Raw genomic sequence first — 15,448 nt, forward strand, 5'->3', positions numbered from 1 at the left:
GCGAGCGCGTGCAAGGCAAGAGGAGATGCCGAATGCCGGGGCGATTGTCTGCCGCTCGCTGTGCATTCTCATTCTAGGAGGATGGCATAATTTATAACCCGGCACAAGGATGGAGGAACTGTAAATCCTAGTCTGGATGTCCCCGGCGCTGTCAACGAAGGAACTGATGGGCTAGGTGACTGTACCAGTGTCCCCAGAGAAAATCGCAGCCTCGCAGCATGGATTTAAATGCATGTGCATGCGTGTAGAGACATGGAAAGAGGTTTCTGACCATTTTACACAGGAAGTCTGTCACTTTGCTGGATCGGGCTTGATTGCAGCTTGTGTTTTCAGCTCCAGCTCAACACCCATTTCCTGACTAGTGAGACAGCATGGCCAAAGCAGCTGCATGCAGAATTTTCTTTTTACTGTGCAAGCAAGCCCCCTCTGTGTTAACTCCTTCCAGTTCTGAGTGCTCTGTGCTTTGCTAGGACCGATGGTGGGGTTTTGTTTTCTTCTCCTACAAATCCCTGTAAACACAGCTGTATTCAGTAATGGCAAAAAATTCTATCCTGTAAATAGAAATCCGATCAATTTAATCAAAATAAATGTATCCCAGATGACTTTGAGACCAGCTGGCTACCACAAGCTTCAGATGCTAAATGCTCAGTGGAGATGAATACTGTGTTATATTTACATGGTTCAGAATGCTGGGATCAGCCTGTAATTTGCAAAAAGCAATTCTCTAAAGAGGAGAGGTGGTCCTGCCAGCTCACAGCTAGGCGGTTAGGTACAGGTGTAAATGTTGTTCATGTGATTTGCAGACCTGCCGCGTTGCATTTCGAAAGGCATGTGCCATAAAGCAGAGTATGGCCGTTGTCAATATGGAGAATGCTTGTTTCTAACGTGCTGTTATGGAGAGCCGAGTGCCCTCTGAGTAGATTCTGGTGAGGTTGAGGGCAGGCACTGGAGGCTTGTTGTACATTCAGATGTGAGGACTGGGGTTCTCCAACTCCAGCTCAGTGGAGTTAGCCAACCCTGGGGGTGAGGAGCTTTCCCAGTTGTCATGGGGAGCTCTTCTGGGACGCCTGTCTGGCCCTTCCACTGTTTGTTACTAATTCTACAAAGGCGGCTCTGTGTGCTGGATTATGTTTGGCCAGCTGTTGATGCATTCCTGCGGGTGGGGCTGGGTGAGGATCTTATTACTGTACTTTCAAACTGTAGATGAGTGTGTGCGGGGATAGTACGGAAGGAAAGGAAAAGCAGCAAGTTACAGAATCTGATCGTGCGTACCTCTTTCTCCAGATAGTCCTAGAGTGAATCCAGAAAGGGTTTAAAGTCAAAAGAGGAAAGAGAGAGTGAATGACTAGGGGTGGGTGGCATGAGGGGAAGAGAACGAAACGGAGCAAGCGCACAAGACAAAAACAGACTTGGAACTTCAAAGCTGCATAGACAAGCAGAATGTCAGCAGCTTGTAATTAGCGGTTCATGGTTGCGTCAGTGACTATCTATCCAAGAATAACTATGTGATGTGTGCCACAAAGTGAAGAAGATAGTCATAACTAAGTTATCAAACCCAGTTCAAACGAGGGCAAATGGATTAAGAAATTTTCTATGTTTGTAAATCAAATACTGATGGATTACACAGAGAAGTCTTGCTGAATTCTGTATAATTGAAGGCTAAATTATCAATTTGTCAGGGGGGATATATTCATTAAATGAAACTGTGAACCCTTAAACGTGCAAATTAATCATGCAAGAATATATCAGTGCAAGCTCTATCAGTACAAGATGTTTTACTAAATAGCCAAAAGAGCCACTGCCAGTCTCGTATCTCTGTATCCGTACGTAATTTGTGTGTGTGTGTGTGTGTGTGTGTGTGTGTGTGTGCATTTCAATAGAGAGAAGTCAAAAGTTACACTCAAATAAATAGGGTAAATTAAATTCTAACATTCCTATCTTAGAATTTAAAAAACAACTAAGGAGTTTCGATTTTTTTTTTTTTTAATCTCCCGAGTTTAAACCTTGAAGCTCTTGCTGTTCTGAAGCCAAACAGCAGCTAGTCAGTAATCGCTATGGGAAGTCAGGGTACCACGGTTGTTGAGATTTGAAGGCCACGCTCACTTCCCTCCCTCGTCTCCTGTGCTTCGAGATTTTGGTGCTACTGCAGCCTCCACAAAGAGACGGTGGGAGGAGCTGATTGGTCCGCAGGCTTAGAATGTTTACTCTTATTTGTTTTCAGCGCTCCTCCACAGCATTCATTTTGTATTTCTATTTGTGTTCATGCCGCACAATTACTCCTGACCTGCTTTGTTTCTCTGCCCAAAGAGAAGTCAGTTTTAGTTCAGCTCTTGTGTTTGGTTTTTGGGTAATATGTGCATATGTATTGCATTACCCATGTATGCATTTTTCTTTTTTTTTAAATGTGGATTAGGGAAAATTGTAGGCATGGAAAGCTGTCTATATTAAATCAATAGCTTTTTGAATCACATGTAATATAATTTAAATATACTCACTTTGAGGTTCCAAAACTGGCATTGTCTGAGCCCGTTTAATTTACATCTTCGCTTTAGTCAAGAAGCGGAACCTGCCAGATCAGAATAGTGTATTCTGTGCACCCAACAGCGTGGAAGACATTATTTTGTTTGTGTTAGTTCAAACAGCTGGTCATTAATGCAGTCCCCATTTCTAGAGCGAAGTGCTGCTGGACATGAATGCCTGCCTGATTAATGCTGCCCCTCCGAGGGTCCTTCACCCAGCAGTCATGCTCGCAGCAGAATAATGTAGCATGATGTGATTGCACTCTAACAGGATAGTATGTCATTGTGTCACCAAGCAATTGAGGTTATTATGGGGCAGGGCAGACAGACGGGACAGTGGGGTTACTAGACCGTAGCATTTTTAGAAATACAGGCCTGACCTACTTAGAGTTATTCTCTCTGGCTGGCAGCTGCATGGTACATAAAGTCTCCTGATAGGCTGAGGCTGTTGCTAGGGGGGAATTAGCATGAATTTTTCCACACACAGACTCAGTGGCTGAATGATAAAAGCTGACTGGAATTAAAGAGATTTGGTTTAGTATTATACAGATTTATCTGCCTCCTTTTCTTTCTCAAGTGCAGAGAAAGAGTGCAAAACACAGATTTTGTTTCCATTTGTTCTTTGACCTTCTTGTTCTCTCTCCCTCCTCTCAAGATGCCCGAGGGGAGGAGAGCAGGACAGTTATGAAATTCCGGTTCATCTCTTACTGTTGGGGTCATGGAAACGATGTTGCAAATTACAAGATATTTAAGCTTAAAGACTGCTGGGAATGACTACCAGAAGGTTAGATTATTTTTCCTCTTCTGTGCACTAAGCTGTATTGAAGTTGGGTATGCATCTTTCATGCACTGTATGTTTATACTCTGTTTCCCTTTTGGGCTTGAACAAAACATTTATATAAATTCCTTTCTATCCAAACAGATTGAAGCTTGTAGTCTCTGGCTTGTTTAAAATAAGGTGGTCAGGATTCCAGATTTAGACAGGAAAAAAATATGTATATACATCACTTTTGTTATTACAAAGTATTATTGGCTGTCTTTAAAAAGCCAGCCTGATGTGGATGCTTGTGGACGAAACCTAACTACTATGACTCTACCCTGTTGGCTTCACAATGTATAGGAAGACACAGGTTTTTCTCCAGAAGAAAATCTGCCTGCAGAATGTATCTGGAGGCTGTCTTCCTTGTTGCTGACATATGCGCTGCATGTAGACAGCTCACATAATCGATTTTATGAGATGACCTATTTTTTTCCTTCTCGTGGATCTCCAAGTGTCTGTGCCTTTTAGTAGATCTTTCTTGAGGGGGAGTTTTGATAGATCTTTTTAAAGTAATCTGAAAAGCCATCAGGAGAAAAATTAAAGCAACACATATTCAAGAATAATGTTTCTTATTCTTAATTATATGCTATCTATGCTTAAACTGCAATTTCTTTCTGATACCTCTTACTGCTGAAAGTAGTGATTATCCTGCCTTTTAGATTTGAAATTAATTTTTGTGAGAACATACTGGGGTATCACAAGTAAACAAGACGCTGGGCTACATAAAGGAAAAGAATAATGGAGATTCTTGTAAACTTGTCACATTAGATTTTTTTTTTTTTTTTTTGGCCACATGGAAAAGGCAAGAGAAAATTTAGGTGTAGATTTTTCTTTTCATTTAGATTTTTTAAAACATTCAGAACTATATAGATACATAATGCTTTTTAAACAGGGATTTCTACTTATACCAGAGACTACAGTCAAAACAAAACAAATCCTCTAATGGTGTCAGAGCCAAGAAATCTATCAATCATATATATTTAAAATCCAGGAGTGTTTACATTTCAGCATATAAATAAAGCTTATCAAGCTAAAAAAATATAGAGTATATTTTCTGATGTTGTAATTGATAGATATACCTCACAACCTTTAAGAGTCCCCATACAAACATTTATTATAAAGGTTTCCAACTATACTAGCAATCTTTCCTAATTGAATAAAATGTCAGTTGATATTTGTTGAATAAAAGATTACCTTATCCTAAGGTGTACTGCTCCTTCCAAAATGAAGCAATTTCTTTATTATTTTAATCAGTGAATTTTTTGTTTTGGTTTTCTTTTACAGTATTTGCTTCTTAGGTCACTGGACAATTATTTAAATATTTAAATGAAAATATATAGAAATGAAATGTCACTTTAAAATTACTTAAGGAAAAATGTCAACATACTTTTATTAACATTCTTTAATAAACATATAGCTAATTTATATGTAAAGCACAGCCTGTTTCCAGGTACCTTGTCAAATCAAATGTTGTTTGATTAAAAATACATTGATCATATTGAAATTGTTCAGTATAAATCTTATTTGGTTGTTTAGGTTGTTAAGAATTTTTCATTGTTTTTATTCATTACCAGGGAGGTAAGTATTCACTAAGTCAAAACAAAAACAAAACAAGCATATTTTAAAATGTCATTTATGCTGACTTAGCTAAGCTTCAGTTTATACTTATACTGAAGCTTGAGTCCTAGATATTCACTTAGACAATGTTATATCATAGTATTCATTTCATCCTCTGCCATTCATTAAAAAGCCAAAGGAGCAATCACCTTCACTTATTGCATCAATCATTGATTTATTAGGTATTTATCTTCCGCTCACACATGAGGCTAACTTCTCCAGTTATAAGGTTCAACATGACCAGTGAGCTTTTGGTGGGATTGGTGGGTAAACAAAAAAGGGAATATAAGCAGTTGGTTGTTGTGGGCCACCTAGCTCGGGTGGATCTTGTGTTAGTTTCCCCGGCTCTGTTCTGTCTAAGTCCTTAGAACTTTGGGGAAGAGCTGGTGCCCTTACTACCAGATGCTTGGAGATGATCAGCTGTCTTGATCTCACAAACAAGCTACATCTCTTCCAAACCATCTCAACACTTTTAGAATACTAAAGATCTATCAATAAGTCAGAATGTGCCTTTTGTGAAGTCATAAAAGCTTAATGTAACCCCGAGATTTTTGACATCACTATTTAAATGGGTAATAGCATTTCAACCATAATACCTGAAGAGCCCGAACTATATACTGCCAGAGACCTCATCTGATTCCCTCAGCCTGACACCTCCCAGACCTCCTTTTTACCAGGCTTCTATCTTATTAGAACCGTCATCACGTGGTGGTATTGTTAGTCTGTTTCCCCACCATTCTTCATCTATGTGCCAGAGGCGCAGAAGATGTTTCACAGACGTTAGTTGATTAACAAGTGAATGAATGAGTGAACTGATGAGTATCCAGAAGACAGACTTTAGAGAAGAATAATGAAGTCTTCTACCTGTGGATGTATCAGTGGCATAGGGCAGAGATCAACAAAGTTTTTCTATAAAGGGCCAGATAGTAAATACTTTAGGCTTTGTGGACCATATGGTTTCTATAGCAACTACTGAACTTGGCTGGTGTGGCTAAAAAGCAACCATGGACACTAGTAAATGAGTGAGTATGGCCGTGTTCCAATCAAACTTTTACAAAAAGAGGCAAGGGGCTAGATTTGCCTGTGGGTTACAGATCCCAAGTATAATAATTACCTTTGACATTTTGAGGGTATGATTTACACCTATAGGTTTAGTGTAGATCAGTGTATTTAAAAAGGAGGAAGATTTCAAACAATTCAATAAAAATTAAGAAAAGATAATTAGATATTATTTATTTGTGATGAGAACTCAGTGCTAATCAAATTTTCTTCTCTCACTGATGACACAGATGGAACGATTTATTTTAAAACTCAAAGATGAAAGCAAGGATTGTTACTCTTTGTTAAAATATACTGGTATTTTATTGCTCAATATGTAAAAAACAAAAGAATGGAAAATTTTTACCTTCAAAATTATTTCTCTCGTGTTGGTTGCCTCGGGGCAAAAAGGAAGTCCAGCCTCTTTGTTTGAAGAGCTGGCACAAAATTTAAAATGTGTAAAATGGTAACTCTGGAAGCACAGCCACTGTGTTTCATGTTATCTTTTGCATATTCTTTTAATCAATGTAAACACTGTGCTATTTCAGCAAACTAGGTTAGATCTTTCCTTTGTCCCATCTCTCCAGTCCCTTCTCTGTTAGTAATTAATCTGCAACTTTAGAGGTTCTGGGCGAACAAACCCTTTTCCTCCTTTCTCTTGCCCTCCTTGAGCCCTTCCTTGTCATTCTCCTGTGTTGTTGGGCAGCTGGTGTTGGCCTTCTATGTCGATGGATGATGTTGGAGGCAGTAAACCAGGACGGAGGGTGCTCTAAATCCATGGGCCTGGGAATTAGGCAACCTTGTGTGTACATCTCACTCCTGTACCCACCAGCTGTGGGACTGGGGACACTTTAATGAACTTCCTTAAGCTGAATTTCCTCATTCACAAACTAAAGGTAATGATAATACTTACCATGCAGAGGCTTTGTGAGGGTGAGATGAGGTTGTGAACATAAAGCCCTCCTAGCACTTTCTAAATGTGCAGCCTAATTTGGCTGCTGGTGCTGTGGCTCACTCTTGCTTTTATAATTGGGAGTTGTTCTGCCATTAAAGACGTGTGTGATTCTGCATTAGGCTTTGCGATCTTGGTAGCATCCTTAAGGGTAATTCTCATTAATGAGAGCATCACCTAGAGCATTTATTTTGGAGAGTCAGATATCAGAGGTCCTGAAGTCAAGAGCAGAGCAGATACAGGAACTTAGAATAAGTCTGGAGGTATCCAGCATATTTCAAGAAATTGTGTTCTTACTGTTTCACCTCGAATTTTTTGTTGTTGGCTTGGTGTGTTTTAGCTTATTCTCTTTTAGGATTGTCCTAGAAACACAGTTTGTTTCTCGTGTGTTTTTAGAGTAAGACCAAAGAAGGATGGAACAAAAAGGACTGCCCCTCTACCCTTAGGCTGTGATTTCCTTATTTTAAAACTGTGCTAAAGGCTCATCTCCAGAAAATTTATCCTGATTAAGTGGGGCTTGGGAGCAACACATGTTCAGAAACATTCATCAGCCTTCAGCTGACTTTGTGTCCAGTGATTTTTTTAAAGCACATTTGTTCATCGTCACCTAACTTTTCTATCACTTCCAGGTCTCATGGTCCACTTGAAGTTTTTATGGCCCCAAAATGTGGCTGAGGTTGTCCTCATGTGAGTGCCCATGAGCTCACAAAGCAAAGCACCTTTAAACCATTATTTTTGCTTTTTACCTCTCTGATTACCTCCGTTAAACTGCAAATATCAAAGGGAATACCTTAATATGATAGTCTCAGCACTAGAAAAGCCATAGGCACATTCTAAGTGCGCAATAGATATTTGTATAGAAAATGACTGTCACAGCCTTGTTCTTTCTGCGTATTCTAATAATTTATATTAAATAAGTCATTTGAAATATTGCTGAACTATTAGTAGTAACTACTACTACTAAATTGATGGTGAAATTCATCAGTTAATCTATCCCAGTAATTGTAGAATATCACTTAAAAACAAAGGGTTCTATCCACACAGTTTTGGAATTAGTAAATGAGAAAATACATTTACTCTTGTTACTCCTTCTGAGATTGGACCCAACTAATTATACATTTCTGTCTAGACAGCATGCAGCACAGAGATGGAGAAGAGAAAGCAAATTTTTTAAAGCAGTAAAAATAAGAAATATTCCAAAGCAAGAATGATCATTCTTCTTTTGTAGGGATTTCATAAAACATGTATCTTATTCTCTGAGACATGTTCTTCGTTCTAACAAACCATTGAGAAGCTTATTAAATGGAAAGTGTTCAAGAATCATCAATTGAATGTGATATTTGATACTTTAGCTTGTCTTTATATTTTTCTTAATAAAAAAACCCTTTAGTTCTCTAACAGGAAGATTAGAAAAATGTTACTTTGATGCTTTTAAGGACACTTTCCTAACCCACAAGGCTAAAGTATATTAATAACAGAGAGGTTCAAGGCAGGAGGGGTGGGGATGTAATTGGACATGTCTGGTTTTCCTGGGGTTTTTTTCCTTGCGGCTGCCAGTGGCTACAAATGGCCATATACCCCAGGGGAAGTGAATGCAACAGCATGGGAGTGAGAGCTTTTTTGTGTTCTCTGTCAATTATTAGGTGTGATTGAATATTTTGAAAGAAGCCAGTACATAAAAATGGACATTTGGCTAGTGCCCGATAGAAGTGATTCTTTTACCGCCTGTTTTCTTTTCAGATGTGTTTGATATTCTGACTTTAGACTCTGCCTACCCCTCTTGTTATCAGAGGTAGACATCAATGTTACAAAGGACACTTGATAGATATGGGTGGACGACAATGGGTTTACAATATTTTTTCCTTCTCCGGCTACTATAGGTTGGTGTTTCCCCTTGCTCTGTTACAGGGAAGCCTTTGCTTCATCTTTTTTTCCAGCACTGTAGTAATTATACCGCAAAGGCTCTTTGGTTTAGGTTTTCAGTTGTAAGAATAAGGAATGCCAATATTGTTTCCCAAGAAGGACCACTGATACTTTTAATTTTATAGTATTTCCAGAATAAAAGGCATCACAGAATTTGAAATTTTTATAATTTTAAGGAAATCTCTTTACACTCCTTTACTGGAAAAGAATCTCTAGATTTTTGCATTTCATACTTTTAACAGAAAACATAGTAGTAGCAGTAGTATTTGGTGATCATTAATCTTCACTAGAATTTCAGAACGCTTAATTAAAGATTATGGAAGGCCTGGGAATTTTTTGGCAACACATATAAATTTAAAAGAAGAGAGTCTTCTATCAAAATATTAATCACTTAGAGCCAATTCAAATGATGGCCAGCAAACAGAATTTGAACATTGCATCCCTCCTTTTGATCAATTCTCCATGTTGCTAATTGTTAGAAATCTGGGGTACAGGACTTGTCTTCATTCTGGAGTCCTGTTTAGAGTTTTGAGGAAGCACTTTAGCATAAAGGATGGTACTATATTGTTTGGAATTTTTATTTCCTGGATTCTCTTTAGAACCAATGTGCCAATTTTTGCCTTCTTAGGCACATGGGTAGCAAGGTAAACATGGATTACGGTCTATATGTTTACACAGCTGCTTTTTGGGGATTGGTTTTTAATTATTAGAAGGATGGCGTGATGTATCATATACTCAGTCCTTTCAGGAGTAAGGAGTAATTTAGTTTAATTTTCTTTAGATCTATCCATCAGATTCTAAGATCCATAGGGACAAGTTTTTCAGTTTAGCTCATCGTTATACAATGCCTGGCCCAGCAAAAATGCCATATACACATCTATTGAATGAATTGGAAGTGGGAGTAGGTTAGGATATTTTAAACGAACATTTTCAATATAAACCAATAGCTTTCTGTTCAAAATGTAAAAATAAAGTCTATCCATGCAATATAGTTTTATTATGAATGTCTCACTTTCATTTGTGTGAAATAAAATTTTCTCAAGAGAAGTGTAATTTTAACCATGCTATTGCTTTTTGTAATGCTTACTGCTATAGGATGGTTGCTTATAGAGAAACACTATTATAGTAGTGATTACTTGAGATTATCATTTTTCTTCTTTATAAAATCATTCAGTATGATTTGATTAATTTTTAGAAGTATCCATCAAGAGAACAGGTGGCACTATTTATTTTCCCTCTGAGCAGAAGACTAACTTAGAAAGGTTATTATTATATAATCATTTGTCTAGCAGGAATTAGAATAAGTATCTTAGAATGGAAGGGACCTTAGAAATAATCTAATCCTCCCACTGCCAGTCATTTTGCAGATAAGGAGATCGGGTCATGGAGCGGTTAAGGGAGATTTGCCCAAGGTCACACAGCTAGTTGTCATCACAGCTAGAACCACAGCTCACTTTTTTCCTGATTCCGGTGTTCTGCCCTGCTATATCTTAGGCCTCATTTCTGTAGTTCAGAAGTTGTCTACAATTCTTTTATTTTAGAAGTTATTTGAGCTTGTTTATCACCTAAAAATGTATTAATGAGAGCTCACATAGGGAAAATACGAGGAAATACTGTTGGCATGCAATAGAAATACATATACAGTAGCCTCGAGTATGGTAAAATTCAACATACTGCATCAGAAAGTTCATGGACTGCAAACTAGAATTGTGGATTACCAACCTGGCTCTGCTGCTAACTAGCTGTTTGAGCTTAGCTAGATCGTTTATCTCTCCAGAAACAGTGAGAGAATACCACTCTGATAGTTGATTGAGGCTGCCTCTAGTTCTGTTCCTCCAACAGTCTATGAGTGCCCAGGAGAAGTGATCCTGTATTTTTGAAGCTGTGCCCAAAATATCACTTTATTCAGTCATGGTCTGTGAACTGCCATGAATTTACCGAAGTCTGTTTTGAGGTGGACTAAAGACATGGCGGTTGAAATTTTATCAGAAGAAACTGCTGCCGTGCTGCCGGTTCCCATCTTCACGGAAAAGGAAAAGAGTCCTGGGTCTGAAGCTCTCCTAGATTTCTATTAGTTTTTTCAACCTCTGGAACATAACAGGAATATGGTTACCTTCGACCAGTGTTTCTAATTGGGTGACATTAGATGAAAACAGAAAAATAAATATATATTACAAAAGTCCAAAAAAAAAAAGTACTAGATGTTATGCTGTCCAGCACAGTAGCCACTAGCCTCAGATGGCTATGGAGTACTTGAAATGTGGCTGGTACAAATTTACATGTGCTGTAAGAATAAAATATGGTCTGGATTTTGAAAATGTAACATGAAAAGAGAATGGTAAAATATGTATTTCCTTTATTTTAACGCTTATGACAAGGTAAATGATAATATTTTGGATGTGTTGGGTTAAAATATGTTAACATAATTAATTTTTCATTTTAATTTTTTAAAAAGTAGCTCCTAGACAATTTCCCTGAGTCCCCAAAGTCCATTGTGTCATTCTTATGCCTCTGTATTCTCATAGCTTAGCTCCCACTTATGAGTGAGAACATATGATGTTTGGTTTTTCATTACTGAGTTATTTCACTTAGAATAATAGTTTCCAGTCTCATCCAGGTTGCTACAAATACCATTAATTCATTCCATTCCTTTTTATGGCTGAGTAGTATTCCTTTAGATATAGATATAGATATAGATATAGATATAGATATAGATATAGATATATAAACAGCACCCACAGTTCCTTTATCCACTCGTTGATGGGCATTTGGGTTGGGTCCACATTTTTACAGTTGCAAATTCTGCTGCTATAAACATGCAAGTATCTTTTTCGTATAATGACTTGTTTTCTTCTGGGTTGCTGGATCAAATGCTAGTTCTACTTTTAGTTCTTTAAGAAATCTCCACACTGTTTTCCATAGTGGTTGTACTAGTTTACATTCCCACCAGCAGTGTAGAAGTGGTCCCTGTTCACCGCATCCACAGCCACATCTATTGTTTTTTGATTTTTTGATTATGGCTATTCTTGAAGGAGTAAAGTAGTATTGCATTGTGGTTTTGATTTGCATTTCCCTGATCATTAGTGATGTTGAGAATTTTTTCATATGCTTATTGGCCATTTGTATATTTTCTTTTGATAATTGCCTATTCATGTCCTCAGCCCATTTGTTGATAGAATTGTTTTATTTTCTTGCTAATTGAGTTCATTGTAGATTCTGGATATTAGGACTGTGTCAGATGTACAGATTAAGAAACATATTTTCAATTTACACATAATTGTATATACTTGTGGGGTACTGTGTGACATTTCAATACATGTATATAATGTGTAATGATCAAATCAGAGTAATTAGCATAGCTATCACCTCAAACCTTTATTGTTTCTGTATGTTAGTAACAATCCAAATCTTCTAGCTATTTGAAAAAATACAATTATTGTTTACTATAGTTACCTAAAGCTCTGTAGAACACTAGAACTTATTCTTTCTATCTAGCTGCAATTTTGTAGCTGTTAACTAGCCTCTACCTTCTCCTCTCTAACCCTTCCCAGCCTCTAGTAAACACTGTTCTATTGTCTACTTCCATGAGATCTTTTTAAACTTCAACATATGAGCAAGAGCGTGCAGTATTTCTCTTTCTCTGCCTTATTTTACTTAACACAATGCCCCAAGCTCATCCATGTTGCCATGAATGACAGGATTTCACTTCTTTTTACAGCTAAATAGTATTTTGTTGTGTATAAATTCCACATATTCTTTATCCATTCTTCTGTTGATGGACACTTAGTTAGATCTCATATCTTGGCTGTTGGGAATAGTGCTCCAATAGACATGAGAGTGCTGATATCTCTTTAACATACTGATTTCTTTTCCTTTTGAGTAGTAAGATTCCTAAATCATAGGGCAATTCTATTCTTAGCTTTTTGAGGAAAATCTCCATACCGTTTTCCATAATGACTGTACTAATTTACATTCTCTCCAACAGAGCCTAAGAGTTTCCTTTTTCCCACATCTTCACCAGGCTTCTTTTTTTTTTTAATAATAATCTTTTAATTGGGGTGAGATGATATCTCATTGTGGTTTTGATTTGCATTTTCCTGATATTCTTTAATATACTTGTGGCCACTTGGGTGTCTTTTTTTGGAGAAATGTCTATTCAGATCCTCTGCTCATTTTTAAATTTGATTTTTAAGCTATTGAGTTGTTTTAGTACCTTGTATATTCTGGATATTCACCTCCTGTCAGATATACATTTTTTGCAAATGTTTTTCTCCCATTCTGTAGGTTGCCTCTTTACACTGTTACTTGTTTTCTTTGCTGTGCAGAAGCTTTTTAGCTTGGCGTAATCCCACTTGCCTATTTTTGCTATTGTTACCCGTGTTTTTGTGTCCTTAACTATAACCTATGTTCTGAAGCATTTCCCCTATGTTTTCTTCTAATAGGTTCATAGTTTCAGGTCTTATATTGAAATCTTTAATCCATTGTCCAGTTGATTTTTGTATATAGGGAGAGACAGGGGTCTAGTTTTATTGTTTATGGATATTCAATTTTCCAGAACCACTTAATGAAGAGGGTGTTCTTTCTCAATATTCTTGGTGCCTTTATTGAAAATCAGTTGTCTGTAAATACATAGATTTATTTCTGGTCCCTTCATTCTGTTCCACTGTTCTATGTGTCTGCTTTTATGTAAGTACATGCTGTTTTGTTTACTAAAGCTTTGTAGTATATTTTGAAGTCAGGTAGTATGAGACCTCCAGTTTTCTTCTTTTTGCTCAAGATTTCTTTGGCTATTTGGGGTCTTTTGTGGTTCTATATGAATTTTAGGATTGTTTTTTCTATTTCTGTGAAGAATGTTACTGGTATTTTAATAGGAATTGTATTGAATCTATAGCTTACTTTAGGTAGTATTGTCAATTTAAAAATATTCTTCCAATCCATGAATCTTGAATATCTTTCCATTTATTTGTAATAAATTTCTTTCATCAGCATTTTATATTTTTCATTGTAGAGGTCTTTCATATTGTTGGTTATATTTACTCCTAGATAATATATTTAAATTTTTTTTTGTAACTGGGATTGCTTTATTGATTTATTTGAGATAGTTGTTGATGTATAGGAATGCTACTGATTCTTGTACATTGATTTTGTATCCTGCAACTTCACTGAATTCACTTATCAGTTCTAAAAATTTTTTGGCAGTCTTAGGTTTTTCTCTGTATAAAATTAGGTAATCTGTAAACAGGGACAGTTTGACTTCCTCTTTTCCAATTTGGATGTCTTTTTTATTCTCTTGCCTAACTGCTTTGGCTAGAACTTCCAGTACTACATTGAATAAAAGTAGCAAAAGTGGACATCCTTGTTTTGTTTCAGTTCTTAGAAAAGTTTCAGCATTTTCCTTATTAATGTGAGGTTGGCTGTGGCTTTGTTGTATCTTGCTTTTATTATGGTTAGGTTTGTTCCTTCTTTACCTAATTTGTTGACTGACAGCTTTTTATCATGAAGGGATGTTGAAATATATCACCTGCTTTTCCTGCATCTATTGAAATGATCATGTGGCTTTTGCTCTTCACTCTATTGATGTGATGTTTTGTGTTTATTTGGTTTGTGATATAATTTGGCTCTGTATCCCCATGTAAATTTCATCTGGAATTGTAATACCTAGGTGTCGAGGAAGGGGTCTGGTGGAAAGTGATTGGATCATGAGGGTTGTTTCACCTATGTTGTTCTCATGATAGTGAGGGAGTTCTCAGGAAATCTGATGCTTTAAAAGTGTTTGGCAATTCTCTCTCTCTCTCTCTCTCTCTCTCTCCACCCCCCCCCTCTGCTGCCATGTAAGACCTGCCTTGCTTTCCTTTCACTTTCTGCTGTGATTTTAAGTTTTCTGAGGCCTCCCCAGTTATGGACAACTGAGTCAATTAAATCATTTTTCTTCATAAATTACCCAGTCTCAGGTAATATCTTTGTAGCAGTGTGAGAATACGCTAATACAGAGAATCGGTAGTGGGATAGTGGGGCATTGCTATAAAGATAACCTGAAAATGTGGAAGCAACTCTGGAACTGTGTAACAGAGGTTGGAACAGTTTGGAGGGCTAAGAAGACAGGAAGATGTGGGAAAGTTTGGAACTTCCTAGACACTTGTTGAATGGTTTTGACCAAAATGCCGATAGTGATATGGACAATGAAGTCCAGGCTGAGGTGATCTCAGATGAAGATGAAAATCTTCTTGGGAACTGGAGTAAAGGCAACTCTTGCTATGTATTAGCAAACAGACTGGCAGCATTTTGCCTCTGTCCTAGAGATTTGTGCAACTTTTAACTTGAAAGAGATGATCACTTTGAAACTTATGTTTCAAAGAGAAACACAGCATAAAAGTTTGAAAAATATGCAGCCTCACCATGTGGTAGAAAAGAAAAACCCATTTTCTGGGAAGAAATTCAAGCTGGCTGCAGAAATTTGCATATATAACAAGAAGCAGAATGTTAATTGTCAAGACAATGAGGAATATGTCTCCAGGGAATGTCAGAGGTCTTCACAGTAGCCCCTCCCATCACAGGCCCAGAAGACTAGCAAGAAAAATT

This window comes from Aotus nancymaae, unplaced genomic scaffold (assembly GCF_030222135.1).
Source record: "Aotus nancymaae isolate 86718 unplaced genomic scaffold, 86718_ANA_hifiasm-v0.15.2.pri h1tg000051l, whole genome shotgun sequence".
In the NCBI taxonomy this organism is placed as follows: domain Eukaryota; kingdom Metazoa; phylum Chordata; class Mammalia; order Primates; family Aotidae; genus Aotus; species Aotus nancymaae.